Below are 16,909 nucleotides of genomic sequence, written 5' to 3' on the forward strand. Positions count from 1 at the left end.
ACTTGTATACTGGTTACGTTTAAGGCTAAATCATGACAGCAGGAGGCGGGTTGTAAAAACTGGGCCAACATACAATAAAAACATTGTTGTATTAGGTTAGACCTGTAGCTTTGGCCAAATCAAGTCATCTTTAGTTGGTGTTGTGCACTGATAGACTGTATTGACTTCTTTGGGGTTATTAGAATAGGTTTGAGCCAGTTGCTACTTCATTTGTACAGTTAAGACTCAGCTCTACCAGCTGTCTCCAGTATGCCTATTACTGTATGTGCATTTTGGATTATTGTGAACCTTTGTATTCATGCCCAATGCCAACGTTCAGTGCCAACGCACTGCCATTTACGTAACAAGCTAAGTAGGAGTGCGGATCCTGTCACTTTAACCACGACCTTTCTAAAGCTTCACCTAGTGTCTTAGTTGCCTAACCTTAACCATACTTTATTTGCCATAACCACAATCAACCACAATTTTCCTAACCTTTATTATAATGTAGCTGCCATGCACATCTGCCATGCACTGATTAAAATGTTGACATTTAACATAATCCAGGGTTTTAGTGAATAGTCCAATATCTACAGTCCTGTCTGGCAACAGGATTTGTTTTAGATGAAACCGATGAAAGGGCCAGTTTACCCAAATTTTCAAATGTACTGTCTAACCAGTACCAACTCCATTGGCAGGCAGACCTTGGGAGAATATAGTTCTTGAAGAAAATTGTGGACAGTGAAATCTGTGAGTACCGAGGACCATGCTTCTAAAACAGTGGTTCTCAACCTTTTTTGTGCCAGCGCCCCCCTATCCATTATCCAGGTCCCTAACGCCCCCCATCAAATATTATGTAGGCTAATTGCCCTGGATATTAATGATTACGCCCTAATATAGGCCTATTATTGTCGTTACTATTGTTATTAAAAATAATCAATAAATCAAATCATTGAATGACAAACAACACATGTATTAGTTTCCCAGGTATCAAAAAAGCCACGTGAATAGAAATATTTACAGTTTTTTTTTTTTTAAATGCAACCATTTGACATTCAAATTAAATAACAGCAGCCAATCAGAACTACTAGATATGTAACATTCAAACTATAATTAGGTATTATCAAAAGGCCTGCTGCATGGTGTGAACCTCAGCACCTTTATAATATGACTATAATTTGAATGTCCTTTTTGGTTGTGAAGTGACCTTGGGTGTCATGAGAAGGCGCTTTAAATAAAATGTATTATTATTATTATTATTATTATTATTATTACAAACACTAACAGTAGCCAATCAGAAACAGCTAGCAATTTAACATTCAAATCTATTTTTCATTCAAATTGTTCCAACGGAAAACAAGCTTGCACTTATCATGGGGTAAAAGCAGGATTGCACGCACACACACACACACACACACACACACACACACACACACACACACACACACACACACACACACAAGAGAAACAAGGTTTTCATTTTGGTGATGACAAACGACTTGAAGAACGACACCTACTGCCGAATGGAAATAAGTTTACAACCTTTGAAAGTTAGAGAGAGCCCTTTGTTGATGCTTAGAAGAGTATAAATTAGAAGAGTCTAGGATTGAAGAGTCTAGGTTTGAAGAGTCTAGGTTTGAAGAGTCTAGGTTTGAAAGTCTAGGTTTGCTATCGCCTGTCTTGCGAGTAAATAGCAGAAAAAAACGTTTGGAGAAGCGCAACCCCACATCGCGCTGCGTTTTGAGGAGGTGGAGTCCCGTTACAGTAAACAGCGACATCTCTGCCTCTATCGCTTCAACAAGAAAGTTTTAAAACAGCAAACACAAGCCCTGAATTGCCCGGGAGTTTGGGGAACAGCTAAATGTTTGCCAAACAAGAAAGCACAGTCGATATCTCTCGCTCGTAAAAAAAATAAAAAAAATCTCTCGCTCGTCTCTTTTTTCTTTTTCTTCGTGAAATTAAACTGCCTTCAGGTACAGTAGGAAACGTTGGGTTCTATAAAAGATCTGACGAAAAACTGTTACTGTGAAATATAAAGTCTACTTGTGCTACATTGGGGGGATTAAAGAATACATCAGGACGTCGCACCACCCGGCGGCGATTGCTATTTTTTCTGAACGCAGCTTCACGCTGAAATACGGAGCTCATTTAAGACGATGCTCTGACTTCCCGTTTCCTTGAAGGCAGCACGGAGCTGCGCCGAACAATGATCCACCGTCTCGTCCAGTTGCAGTGCCGTGAACTGGCAGGTTTTTAATGTTGCAGAAAACTGTTTTTTGCAAGTAGTTTAAGTGTAAACATGTATTGTTATTGTGAATCTTTGGTTCAAACTAGCTTTCAAACAAACGCCCCCCAAGGGCACCTCAACGCCCCCCTTTCCAAAATATTGCTTCCAACGCCCCCCATCATCTTCTGAACGCCCCCTGGGGGGCGGTACCGCCCCCGTTGAGAAACACTGTTCTAAAAAGTTACATCTCTGATGAGTTTTTCAATTTGGTTTGTGGTGGACCAATGCCCACCACAAACCAAATCCGATACATCTTGATTGGCTCGGGATGGTGGCAGAAGTCTCATTGGTGGATATATTAAAATGTATTGAAGTTTGTCCAAGCAGCAATTACGACTCATATTTACATTTATTGTGTCAGCGCCCTCTAGTGGTTGTAGTCATTTTGAGTCATTTGCCGCCAAATTCTTTGTAAGCAACAAGGTTGGGGGGGTGGATGGGTCAAACAAACACAGGACTTTCAACCAGGAGGCCGGGGTTGAGTCCCGTTTAAAAATCAAAGTAAAGCGAGAGATTTTTTTACCTTTACGGAACAATCTGAACTACGCCACGTTCTGCTTCACATCCATAGCCGAAAGTGCAGTAACGTAAAAAATGTCCATGACTTTAAACCAAACCACGATCTTTTTCTAAACCTAACTAAGTAGTTTTGGTGATTAGAAAACCTAACCAAACCTGCAACCTTTTTACAATGTTAACGATGTAACCATTACGTTCGGTGGTTTAGATGTGAGGATGAAAAAAACGCTCCTGTGGGTCGTATTACAGGGTAAGAACAAACAACCTTTATGGTCGTATGGTTTGGAGGAGTTGTTGAGAAGTTTGTATTTAGCTCTGTATCGCTGCAAGTTGCCCAATTCAAGGATTTATTTTCATAAAAAAATCATCAGAGCAGGCTAAGCTCATTTTATTTCATCAAACCAAAGGCAAACTTTTTAGATGTGTGTCACATTAAGATGCTTGTGTGCCAAGTATAAAAGCTGCAATCGTGAGTCAAACTTTTACCATCTGTTAATGAAGGCGGATGGAGTTTGCCTTTAATTTAGTGCAACTTTTATGTTTGCTTTTAATGAGTCGTACACCATGTGCGCCAATGTCATATGTTAGCTTGGGCATTTCCCATGCTGCCTGCCTGCCCGTCTTCCAGTGCTAATGTGCTAATCTGCTGTTTAGTCCAACCAGATGGGTTTCTCCCCCCACACTGGGGAAGGATGGAGGAGAGGGGAGAAGAGGAAGTTACCTGCAGAGATCTCCCCTCATTAAAAATCCCTCTGCCTAAATTATACACCCCACACTCTGCCCCTCCCTTCCCTGTCTCTCCCTCTTCCATCCCCCTTTCCCAGGATAGCCGAGCAAACTTTTATTAGGCGATGACAGGCTCAAACACCCAAACTCTCCTTCACTCTTCGGTCTCTATCTCGCACTCTTTCTCTGCACAGCTATTTACTTCCTTCCAATTATTCGTTCAAATCCATCTGGAGCTAACGTCCGTTAACTGACAGTTAGCCCGAATAGAGTCGTCATACCTTGGCATCCACATCACAGGCCAGTTGGCATATGTGCTGACTTCACATAAAACTAACACATTCCTTGCCGTAGATGTGAATAAAATGAAAGCCAGAGATGAAAGCGAGCAAGATCTGAGAGCTAGATTGATATATGTATGTATAGAAACACAATATGTTAAAAAAGAAAGGAGATGGAAAACACATATGAAACTCAATCAGGGAGACCACACATACTCTATCCATCATTCATACACATGCATACATGCACATGCTAACAGCTCTCTCGCCGATGCCCTCTGAACGTCTATCAAGTTCAGACCATCATGCATGAGCGCATTCAACAAGCAGAGGGAGGTGTAGGGCCGAGGGCATGGGGGAAAGAGGGATGGAGGAAATTCTAATGCTTTATTACTCTGCTCTTTAAGTGAGCTGTTGACAAAAAAAAAGGACAAAAAAGGGAGTGAAAGAAAGAGATGAGGAAGGCCAGAGAAGTACAATGCTGTGAGGCAGGGCTGATTCTGAACAGACTGTTTAACAACGGAAACTCCGCTTAAACAAAACTCCACAAAGCTCGTTGAGAAATCCCCTCATAGCGTTAGAGAAAAAAAGACCGAGGGAGAAAAAAAAGCTGCTGAAAATCATCATATCAAATTTTGAACTCATGGAGAAAAGTGACGGTGGCCATCTCTCTCTTTCTCTCTCTCACACACTCTCACACTCTCTCACACACACAGGCTCCATCTTTCATCACAAGACAATGATCTCTTTTCCTGGACTGTCTACACACTCACACACTAAAACCAAACCGCGGGACTAAAAATGGTCCTTGTCATAGTCTATTAGGAGTAAAATTGCTGTGTCCACAGAGTTGTTTCTCTCTTTCCCATTTCAGCCCTTTTCACTGTGTTTTGATTGCTCACTGGATTTGGTCCTCTCATCGCCTCATATTATTCAGGAGGATTTAGCTGCTGCCATCAGCCACACGGCAGTTTGATCAACAGATAACATCGGAACTGTTCTCCAAAGGAGCTACTGAGTCTACTCCAACAATCCATCTTCTCCTGTCTGCCGAGATACGTACAACTACATTTTCTCTTCTCTGCGTCTTGCTTCTTACTCTAAAACTACTGTCCCATAAATGTAGATTAAATGTGTGAATTTTTGCAAATAGGTCCAATCAAATGCCAACCGACACTAATTATAGAGAGTGGCGTCTACATCAAGATGGAACAAAGAAACTCATGAAATGGAAAACAAACAAAAAAATGGGAGAACAAAACCCCATCTTATACTTTCAATGATCGTTAGAAACATGCATCTCTATCCCCAGACAGAAAGTTGATTTTTGGACAATTGCAAAAACTTGACTGAATGAGAACGCATTTCAATGTCCAACGGCAACATTTTAAGGGAATTGTTCAACATTTTCAGCTATATACTTATTCTCTTTCCTGCCGAAAGACAGATGAGAAGCTCGATACCACTCTGAAGTCTGTACGGTAAATGTGAAGCTATACAGCCAGTAGCCATTTATAGCTTAGCTTAGCACAAAGAATGGAAGCAAAGGGAAACAGCTAGCCTGTCTCTGTCAAAAAGTTACAAAATAAATCCCCCTTTCAGGAGTTTTGTCATCACCGTGAGGTTGCCAGGCATCCAGCAAAGGGTTCAGGAAGTTACTGTGCACAGCTCATGGATGTGTTAAATAAAAGTTGTGAGCTTTTTTGAAGAGCAGAATGTATTTTGCTTTGGAAATTGATTTTATCAGCAGTATATCATAATTTCTCTAAGTGGCCTTCAACTGTCAAACAACAATTACCACTTCTTTCTCGTGATATCATTATGAGTTATAGATATAAAAAAAAAAAAAAAAAGAGTTCTACTCTCACTCATCACCAACTCGTATAACAACAGTTGCGTCGCAGATTGACTCACAGGGGGAAACATCAAACAAACGTGTCTCGTTTTGGAGCCGAGTGCTTCATAAAGTCAAGGTTTCCAAAACATTTTCAAATCAGGACCCATATAAAAAAAAAAATTGGGTTCAATGCCGCTGGGCCAAGGCTGATGAAAACACATTAAAACTCAGCAGAAAAGAAGCATGACCAATTTAAGGTTGTAAACTGCAGTTAAGAATCCAAGCTGTAAATCATAGGTCTGACTGTGGCCCCAGCTTCAAAATAAAAAGGTCAATATAATGTATTACATCAACACAAAAAAGCATATATTTTCCCTTAATTTATCTGTCTGTCTATCTGTGCAATGGTCTCTTTAAACAGGCTTGTGTGGAACATTATCTTTTGACCCAAACGCATGCGGACAGCCACAGAAAACATGACTACTCCTCCGCAGTATTTACAGGACCCCTCAACAGTCCTCTGCACTCTTGATTTACGAAATAATTACAGTATCTTGTTTCCTCACTGCACCTCTGTCCACGCGGTTTGAAATAAAGGCAGCACGCTGGCATCCATTGATAAAGCTAACCACAGGGAAGGAGAGGGGCAGAGATAGACGAAAGAGAAGGAGAGAGATGGAGATAGAGAGGAAGACAGTATAAAAAGTACAGGCTGTTCTTATCAACCATTCGTACATATAGCTACGAAAAGTAATGCACTGTAATTTGAATGTATTCCACATATGTATTGCTGTATGCACAACACTGACTGCTGCTGTATAAGACCGCCTTGGTCTGGGTAGAGAAGAGGTCGTGGTGGATGGGGTGGGTCATAAAACACAAGGCTTCCAGAAGACAGGCTGGAGTTCGTGTCCTGGTAAAAACACAAGACTTTCACCCAGGAAACGGGTGTTTGTCTCCCGGGAGTACTACTTAAGGGGGCCGGTGTTTTAACCCAGACCACGATCTTTTTTTCTAATCTTAACTAGTTGTCGTTGCCGTATGACGGTCACTTTTTGTAACTGTAATGGCCGCTGAAAACACCGCCACCTCGCGGTGCACTGTACCCGGCTCACAGTCACCTTTTGCCGGCTAAACTCAACTGCGACGGCCTTCGGAAACGACCGGCATCTCACGGTGCTGTGTACCCAGCTCACAGTAACTTTTATAGGCTCATTTTAACTGTAAAGACCCCTAAACTTAACTTTCATGTGACTCGGAATTTTGTAGGATATCATACGAAATTGTTGTGCATAACTTTTCGTGCAATATCATTCAAGCCCGTTCATGAGAATGCGTTGAAAATGAAGGATATAAAATCACTAGGGTGTAAGTGATTCTGCTTGGCGTGTTAGTCACTAATACCACGGATACTTTGAGGCTCTAACACTTATATCGTCCTTTTTTTCCAGGCTGGTGAACATGCATCCTTGTGCGGCCCAAGAGACTGCCTGTTGTAATTACCTGCTCAGCTCAGAGCCTATTATGAAAGGGAAACAAACTGTCACATACACCATTAACTGTTCCTACAACCCCCAGTAATACACGGGTGTTTAAAAAAAACAAAAAACTATAAATGTTGTTTACATAGCCATAGAGTCAAAGGACACGGACACTGATACTCTCTGACAGTAAAGCTTGCTGCTAATCTGTGCACGTCTAACCAAAGGACTTTTTCTTGGCTCAGTAGCGCTATAGGAACCTCTGAAACTGGGCTTTCATAGCACCAGAGTCAGGACAGATTTAGCCGAGAATGTCAGATTCTGAGCCTTAATGCTGTGGCTTTATTTATGTAATGTTTCATTTGTAAAAGATGCGGTGTGTGTGTGTGTGTGTGTGTGTGTGTGTGTGTGTGTGTGTGTGTGTGTGTGTGTGTGTGTGTGTGTGTGTGTGTGTGTGCGCGCACGCACACAAGCACTGCTTAACTTCCTTATTCCATCAATCTCTTTGTCTTGTACACCGCATTTTGATCCATGCAGCTGAGAATAAATAAAGCTGGGCTTCATCACTTACAGATACATTGATTTGTGGACAACATACAGATGGCACAGAGCAAGCTATACAGGGCTTTTTATGCATTCAGCATGATTAAGATTTGTCTGTCATGGGCTGGAATTACATAGTATTGTGCATAAACCAGATTTAATATACTGATACACTGTACAATACATTTCATATATATTAGGAATGTATTTTGGAATTTACTGCAAAACTGCAATTCATCGGAAAGCATACAAATGCTCACGAGTTTTCATATATTGAAATTTGTAGAGTATCCTGTATAGCAGTGGTTCACAACCTGGGGTCCGGGCACCCCTTAGGGGGGCGGCAAAGATCACAGGGGGGGTGCAAGTCTTTATCTGGTTTGAGGTTGAGGTAAAAAAAAAAATATTTGCACATTTTAAACAAATTATGATAATATACTAGAAGATATAATGTATACAAAAGTCTGTATGAAAACTATATATTTTTGTTCTCACTTAAAATTGTAGGCAGGCTACTCAGTAGGCCAAACCTCTGGGACCTCTTAACCTGGGACCCTTGCTGTCATCAGGTCAGCTGCTAGCTGCTAGCTGTTAGCTGCTAGCTGCTATCATCCTCGTCTTTCCTGCTGCCACGGCATCACTATTTTATGAATGAAACATGGTGGAGAAAAGTCAAAGTGCTGATAACTGCTCTGTATCAAAAAAGAAAGTAAGGCTCTATCTCGAGAGTTACCTCAACTTCGGGGGGGAGGGGGTCAGCTTTTCTTAGACATGAGTAGGGGAAAAAAGGTTGGGAACCACTGATGTATAGTATAGAGTATTCTGTATTTGCAGTATGGACATAAGAACAATTGATGTACGAAGATACCATACTCTTTCACATCTTTTTTTTTGTATCAAACTAACTCACTGCATCACCCTGATGTTTTTACATGTGCCTAAAGCTGCTTACAACTAACTTAAAGCTGCATTAATAAATATTTGTTTGTTGTTTGGCCACTTGGGGGCAGCAGTACAAGTTGGAAACACAACAATGACCATATGGAGTTGTTATTAGTAACATATAAGCTAACTTGCTTATTTAAACATCCAGGTGATGTGTAGCAACATTAACATTCATTTAAAGTTATGTCTCTTACCCCCTGACAAATGTACCTCCGGTACTTCACTCTCCATTTAGCGCCCTGTCTGTGTCCATTAACTCCTGAGGGAAATATCAGGCTTTTTAGCTGTTAGATGCTCCACTATTCTCACTAGCTAGTCGCTAACTTCCTGCTGGTGCTGAGCATGTAGATACTGTGCCTGAAAATGGGGTTGATGAGAACGGAATTTGCTGGCTGAAAAAAAAAAAAAAAATGCAAAACACTTGTTCAATAAGAGAAGAACTGCAGAGGTGTCATATGTGGGTACATCCTTACAAGCTTAAACATAGTCATTTGATCCATAGGTAAGGTCAAAGGTCAGTATCAGGTACAGATCAGGGGTTAAGAGGATATACTGTAAGGAGGGATCGTCAGACTGAAGTACAATCTCACTATTAACGACGCATTCTGCTTCCACGTGATAAAAAAACCTGTTATCTCATCTCAAGGCAACTAGACAACATGCAAACACACAAGCATCACCCTGGTGTGGTGGTGTGATGTCAGCGGGCGTGGTCGGTGGCGTCCAGCTGGATCCTCCTGTGCAGGGGTCTGAGCAACATCCTCACTGCCTCATTAGCAAATCATAAAATCTTCACATGGGCGCGTGAGACAATGTTTAGATGGTCAGTTCATGTGAAAGATGAAAGACTTGGCCAGCTGATGGTGAGTACAGTTGCACACACCCTGACACACACATGCACACACACACACACACACACACACACACAAACAAACAAACACACACACACACACACACTTCCACTCAATTGTGTCAGAATGTGTGTTTTCTGAAGTAATTAGAGGGTTTGAGTGAAGGACTGCCAGTGTCTCAGCTGGTGTGCTGGTCAAGTCAACAACTCTTGGTGAATGCACAGATGGGCCAATAAACAGAGAAGTGATGGAGGGATAGATCGATACATGATGAAAGGATGGATGGGCAGAATGGGGGAGAAAAGGCAAGAAAAAGCTCAGTCGTCTTCTTCTCTGCTCTACACGTACAGAATAGAGTAGGAATGTCATGATAATATTCCACTCTATAAACATCAGTCCAAACCATATTCCTAGTAAATTCTTCAGCTTTAATATCACTTTGCTGTCGGTATATGTGAACCATTTATTTGCCGCCTTCTCCCTCCATCTGTTAGAAGCAGTCAACATCTTTGGAGTTTATTAGGAGCCACAATGACACGTGGCAGTTTTGCAGGGATGAAAAATATCCCCCAGCCCTTAATATATGGTGAAGCCATATAGTTGTGAATTCAGAAACTGTATAAAACGCATATACGCACACTTACATGTGCGTGTGCGACTGGGCTATAATATGTTTGGACAGAGCAGGATGCCAGGCAGTGCCCGTTAAAGGCTCTAATGTGGCGGTGGTTTCATGGTGGTTGGCACAGATCAGCAGGAAGAGGGCAAAGAGAGGGATATAAAAGAAGAGGGAGTGATGGGGGAGAGGGGGGGGGGGTCTGGAAGAAGAAGGGTAAGAGCCAGCTAAAGAAAGAGGGCTATAGTTACAGAGGCACACCACAGGCATCAAACAGTGGTGGATATATGAATTTTCTCTCTCTCTGTGTCCTCACTTCATCCCTCTCTTTCTCCATCCCTCCTTCTCTCTCTCTGGGTGAGCGCTGGCCCATTCACAGTGTGGTCCTGGGGTGATCAGAGTGGACCCTGCCCTCTCTCGCTCCACTTTCATTCTCTCCCCGTCTTTCATCCCGTATTTTCTCGTGGAGAGAAAGGGGAGAATCAAAACAGTCATACTTCCCCTAAACTCATCTTTTAATAATCAGACCTCAGCGGCGTGTCAGGGGGAAGAGTGACGCACGCTGGTTTGTGAGTTTAAAATGTGCCTCGTGAAGACACACACACACACACACACACACACACACACACACACACACAAGTGGAGCGCAAGAACATGCAACTGACCGCTGACAAATGCCTTAGGGTGTTTCATATTTCCCCCCGCCGCATAACAGGCCATCGCAAAAAAACACCAGAGGTCTCCGTTTGTGCCTGAGTATGTGTCAGAGAGAGACAGAGAAAGAAAGAGAAAAAGGAATTAGCGAGACAGATGACTTGACTGCACCACCCGACCTCCTTCTCCCTGTCATTCATAAAGTCTTCTTTTTCCTATTGACCTTAGGGCCGTTACAGAGCGTCCGCTTCGACCGCCATTACGGTGCGTCATTATATGCGTCAATGTGTAGCAAAATGTTTCGTCCCAGTTTTTGCACTACCCAGTTTTTGCAATACTACGCGTTGTCGGTGGGAGTGACAGTGCAAGTATTGTACATTATTTCAAGTATATGCAATATTTACAAGAAGAAGGTTCGAATACAATGGCGCCGACATCCGACAGTACTGGAAAGGTCTCTCCTCGTCCAGGCTTCGCATTCGGGAAGCACCAGAGACACAAACTCCCCATCCTGATCTCTTGTTCGGTTAAAAGGGCGAACATACCACCGCCTATCTCTGCGCTGCCTATTTTGTTGCCGCTGCCGACGTAAAATTTGCAATAGGATGCACTCCTCTTCAGCTGCCATTTTGATCTGAATATCACCCGATCACCCGAACTCTGCTACCCCCTGTTGCGTGAGCAGTGTACTGCATTTCACGCATCGCCCGTGACGCTTGCATCCGCTGTGTAGACTATGACAGTGCAGATCCACCTGGCCGTGCGACGCTTCTGTCGCTCCACGCTCCACTTTCACTCCTATGGGTGACGTCAAGCGACTTAAACGCGCCCGCAAAGCATCCCGGGAAGGCGGCGCTGCATTTGAAAAAATGCTGCGCATCAAAAAAGCTGGCCGATGCCCATCTTTATGCCCATCTTTATTCTATCCAGTAGAAGTAGACGGAAATCTTTCAAGCTAGCCTTTGTCGATCTGAAAAGAAGACAGATTCAGCAACTGCATGGCCTATTTCTTGCTTAAAATGTTTTCAGAAACACGTTTCGGTAAACTATTTTTCGTAAAATACGAGATCGTATTCTCAACGAGCCGCCATGATGCATCGTTTTGAAATTCGGGAGTAGCCAGATCCACGTGACGCGTTCGTCCAATCAGCTGCCGGTCAAGGGCGTGGAGCATCAACCATGGATGTATGACGTCGCGACACCACGCATCAGTCGTGTCGCAAAAATGGATCTGTACGGTCAAAGGGAGCGCGTTGCTTGCTCGCGTTGAGTCTGCACGCACACTCACACACACACACACACACACACACACACACACACACACACACACACACCCCGGCTCACAGGCGGAGCGGATATTCTGGGTGGTGTTATTCCAGGTGTGGAGTCGTTGAGGTCTCCATGCTGTGACCCTGTTATCCTGGGAAGAGGGAGGGTATTAGAGGCATGCGGGGAGAGGAAGAGACTCTTTATCAAAAACACATTTCGGCCGGAGGCTGTATCACTGCAGCTATATGGCTACAAATAAAGAGATGTGCAAACACACACACGCACACGTATATATATATATATATATATATATACGTGCACACATATTTGGGTATAGGCTACATGCAGACATCCACTTACAGACCGACTTTATCAAGCATTAACAGGAAAAGGTTGAAGAAGTAGGGCCAAACTTTTCGTTGCCAAGTACTACGTCAGTTATCAAACTGCTTGAAGGAAAATTCTGGTGAAAGAGAAAAGAAAACAATCCTTCACTTCTACTCACAAACTTAAAAAAATATATTCATCAATTTCTGTAGAACTTAGAAACTAGAAACAGATTCTAGAACAATTAGGGTTATGTCAGTGGTCTCTGGTTGGTTAAGAGTATATTATGTCTGCATATTATGTATGTCTACACACACAGACATGGTATGGAGTGATTGTAAAATATATAATTGCTCATGATGACTAGTAGTATAGTTTAGTAGTTATTAGTTAATTAAGTAGTAGTAGTTGTAGTTGCATTTGATAGGACAACTTCTTTCTTGTGCATTTTTCAGGGCTGCAAACAACAAGAATAAAGCATTGATGTTTGCAATCACTTTCCATGTTGTTAATACTGAATTTCTCTTGTCCTGCGTTTTCTCTGATGTTCCTTATCGTCTACAGCAGGATTTATGTCCTGTTCCAGTTTTCTTTTTTCCCCATTCTAATCAATTTATTTCATCCCACATGTCTTCATTTATAAATGATAGATTGTTGGTTATTTCAAATGTTAACTCTTAGCCTAAATATTAAGGATTTCTTGTGAATACAGTAATCTCATTGCTCATACATAGCAAAGTTAAGTGTAATTTAATTGTTTGCTAAATATGAGCCCTGGTCAAACCTTTACAGTCAGTCTGACAACTCAGTGACTACTTCATTACCTTCATTCATATTAGGGTGTCTGTGCATCTGTGCTAATAGTAGCCTATTCGATAACTTGTGAAAATAATGTTACAAACGTGCAACTGACCACTAACAAACGGCCTGTGGTGTTTCATACTGTGCATGCATGGATGTGAGAGACAGCTTCTTTCAGCCTGTGTGTAATGTGAATCAGTGTGCATAGTGCTTTCTGAAAAGCTTGTTGTGAGTTTCATTCAGTTTGTTAAAACTGTGCCATTACGACCGATAGGATTCTCTTAAAGGCTTAAAAATAGTTACTGCCACTGGCGAGAAAACACAGAAATACTTTTTTGTAACAAGGTAATAAAATGTCCTATGTACATAATGCATGTTTCATTCACGCTTTAACGCAGACATTTCTTAAATACAGTAATAAAACAGCATTCTTTAAATCTGCGCTAAATGCTAGTTAGCTCTGGGCTGGACGTTGAATGCAGGCAGGGAGGAGAGGGCAGGCTTACCGGACGCCTACCCCGCCAATTCTCAATTTTAACGACTCCGCTCTTTGATTAAAAAACGCCTAAACGGTTCCAGTTGAGCCAGAGAAAGAGAAAAGAAATAAAACTCCAACATCTAAGAGATGAAAATAACCGTTGTTCTCCAGTTTTAAGAGGCACGTGTGCTTGGGTTGGCCTGAGACGTCAGTTACGAGCTGCAGATGTTTGTATGGTTTTTTATGATTGTTGTTATTTTCAAATTGCGGCGTTTCCGTGATGAGCTTTGCACTCATTAGAAAGAGAGAAAGAGAGAGTGTGCGTGTGTGCGTGTGTCTGTGTGTGTGTGTGTTTGCGTGTGTGTGTTTGCATGTGTGTGTTTGCGTGTGTGTGTGTTTGCATGGGCGAATGAGAGAGAAACTTCCAGAAAAAAAAAGTCTGCAGTACTTTGAGCTTAATTAACCATAGCTCTCATCTGTGTGCTTTTTAGCAGCTCCTTATGCCGCCTAATCACAGGAAACTATAGAGGAGATTACACACAATGATAGATTGCCCACATATGCACGCTCAGACACACACACACACACACACACACACACACACACCTATAAAATAAAGAATTCCCTGGCAGTGAACAATAGGAGGTAATCATAACTTCTGCATACACAATCATTCCTTCTAATGACCTCATGCACACACACACACACACACAGTTCAGATCAATTCTTTATGTGGTTTCACGGGTTATGAGAGGAGAAAATGTTTTCACCTCTTCTTCGCTAGATTGAGAAAGTCATAAAAACAGCACCTGCTCGCTTGTTGTCTCCCCATCCTGGCCGCCCCTCCTCTCTGCTGTCTTCGAGGCAGTGAGGTAATGAGATAAGCTGTTTTGTTGCTGTGTAACAGCATAAAACACATTACGTTTGGGCGACTAACATCCAAAGCATCAATGAGCAGGCAGCTCAGCGTTTGGAACCTTGCTCGGGACACGGGCTGGGGGTCAAGCCAGTAGGCCACCAATCACCCCACATCCACGTATATATATCAACCAGGTGAAAGCAATGAGGTGATGAAGTAAGCAGGTTACCTTGAACAGAAAGTATTTGGAACCAAGTAGGCACAATGGGTCTGTTTTACAGTGTGTTCAAATGCCAGCAAAATAAATAATGCACTTCCGCAAATTATGACTCAGCTTTGTAATTAATAGACCTTAGATCAGCCAGAGAAATATGTATAACCGTGTCTCCTGCTGACTTGCATAACTAAATATGACTGGAGCCAGTCCTGCAGAGCTGTTGACTCTTTTGACCTGATTGAAGTTTAAATCCAATTACACACAGCACAGCTTTAAACATTCTACAGATTGTCATAAAGGACAACTTGCATCATTAACTTCACTCTTTTAACTATACAACAGTGGTACTCGCATGTTTTTAAAGCATGGCATTCTTGGATAGTGCTGTTCTTTTCCATTCAAAGAGTAACTGCTGGGTAGTCCTTTGAGCAACCCAACTCCACTTTGGCACCAAACTTTAGTTCGCCTGAAATCCCCAAAATTTGCTTTTGTAGTAATTTCGTATCAGTTTATAAAACAAATCGCTATTGAGACCTCTTCTTAGCACTGCCTTGAAAAGAATCATGTCTGGTTTCTCACTCTGTGTTAATAACTCTACTACGGAAGCCCGAAGAGGCGAGTGAGAATATTTTTTGGGGTGATCTATTTTCCAAGTCTGATCTAAATAGTTTTCTCTCCTGTGTTTATGACTTGAGAAACGGCCACTGGAAATTGATCTGGGATAGTTCCGAGAACTGACAATCTTTTTTTTTTTTTGAGTAAAATTGTAAACCACTCGACAGCCATTTTAAATCCAATTATTATTATTTTTTTTTTTTTTTAAATTTGCCCATTTTTATTCAAATTCATTTTTTTGGGCTGGGGGGGGGGGGGGGGGGGGGGGGGGGGGGGGGAGTGGGGGGGGGGGGGGGCCGGAGCTTCGCCTCCCTATGTTCCGCCAAAACAACTTCCTTCCGGAGGCTATTTTGCAGCCGTACCTCCGTCCGGGGCTTAGCGCCGCCCAAGACAATTGTGATTGGTTTAAAGAAATGCCAATAAACCAGAGCACGTTTCTCTCCCATCCCGGAATGCTGTTTGGACTAGAGGATGGATACCCACCCGAGCCCGATGGGACCCGACGGGACCCGACAGGCTGGTCCGGGTTCGGACAGATATTTAGAAATGATGTTCGGGTTCGGGTCGGGCTCAGTCACATCAGCGCGATAAGGCGTTGAACATTTAAAAATTAAAAAAAGCTTAATATGTAGGTAGCCAATGGGCCAGTAGGTCCACAGAACCTCTTGTGTGAATTTTTGGGATTTTGTTCTGTTAGCCTGGGCCATTTTTGGTAGGCCTATGTTAATTTAATTTCAATTTCAAGTGTGCTTGTTGCCCCATGTGCGCTGATGCGCTAATCTGTTGAAATTTTAGAATGCCTTCCTACAGTTGCTTAATAAAAGCGGGCTTTCCACACAAACAAACGTTCATGTGTCATTAGTATGAGGAAAAAAAACAAGATTTTAACTGTGTCGGGCTCGGGTTGGACTCGGACATAAATATCTTAATGCCCGTCGGGCTCGGGCCGGGTTCGGTTACTGCTCTGTCGGACGCGGGCCGGGCTCGGACAGAAAAATGCGGCCCAATCCGTACTCTAGTGCGGACTAACCAGACCCTCCTCCGCAGCGCTGTGGAGGAAGGTCTGGCAATGTGTGACTACAAACACCTAAACCACACCTGTAGCTGCCAGTAGCTCCTCACCAAAATGGTTTAGTCTGCTGCTGTTCAGACACATACGCATTACTTGAAGCCTGAAAAGAGGGATTTTCGTGTGGTGTGTGATGTTGTGATATCATGACAATCCAGCTGCCGTGCAAGGTAAGTTCCTTAAAAAAAAAATGTATCTGTGGGGGAAAAAAAGTTTTGCCAAGATCATTTTTCACCTGTGAAAACAGGTGAAATAAAAGTTTTTGTTGTTGTAATATTCATTTTGGCCAGAAGAGCCTGAAGCACACCACTACCCCATGTTCTAAACAGGACTAAAAGCATTTGTGTTTTCTTCCAGGTAATTTAAGGGTTACACTTTACTTAAAGGTATCTACATAAGAGTGACATGACACTGTCATGAACGTGTCATAAACATTATAAACAAGTCATAAACGTTTATGACATAACACTTCTTTTGGTAAGCGTCATTCGGTTTATGTCTTGACAAGTTAGGGTTAGGGTTAGAGTTAGGGTTAGGGTTCATTGTGTCATGACT

The sequence above is a fragment of the Perca fluviatilis genome, chromosome 18, assembly GCF_010015445.1.
Source record: "Perca fluviatilis chromosome 18, GENO_Pfluv_1.0, whole genome shotgun sequence".
Classification (NCBI taxonomy): Eukaryota; Metazoa; Chordata; class Actinopteri; order Perciformes; family Percidae; genus Perca; species Perca fluviatilis.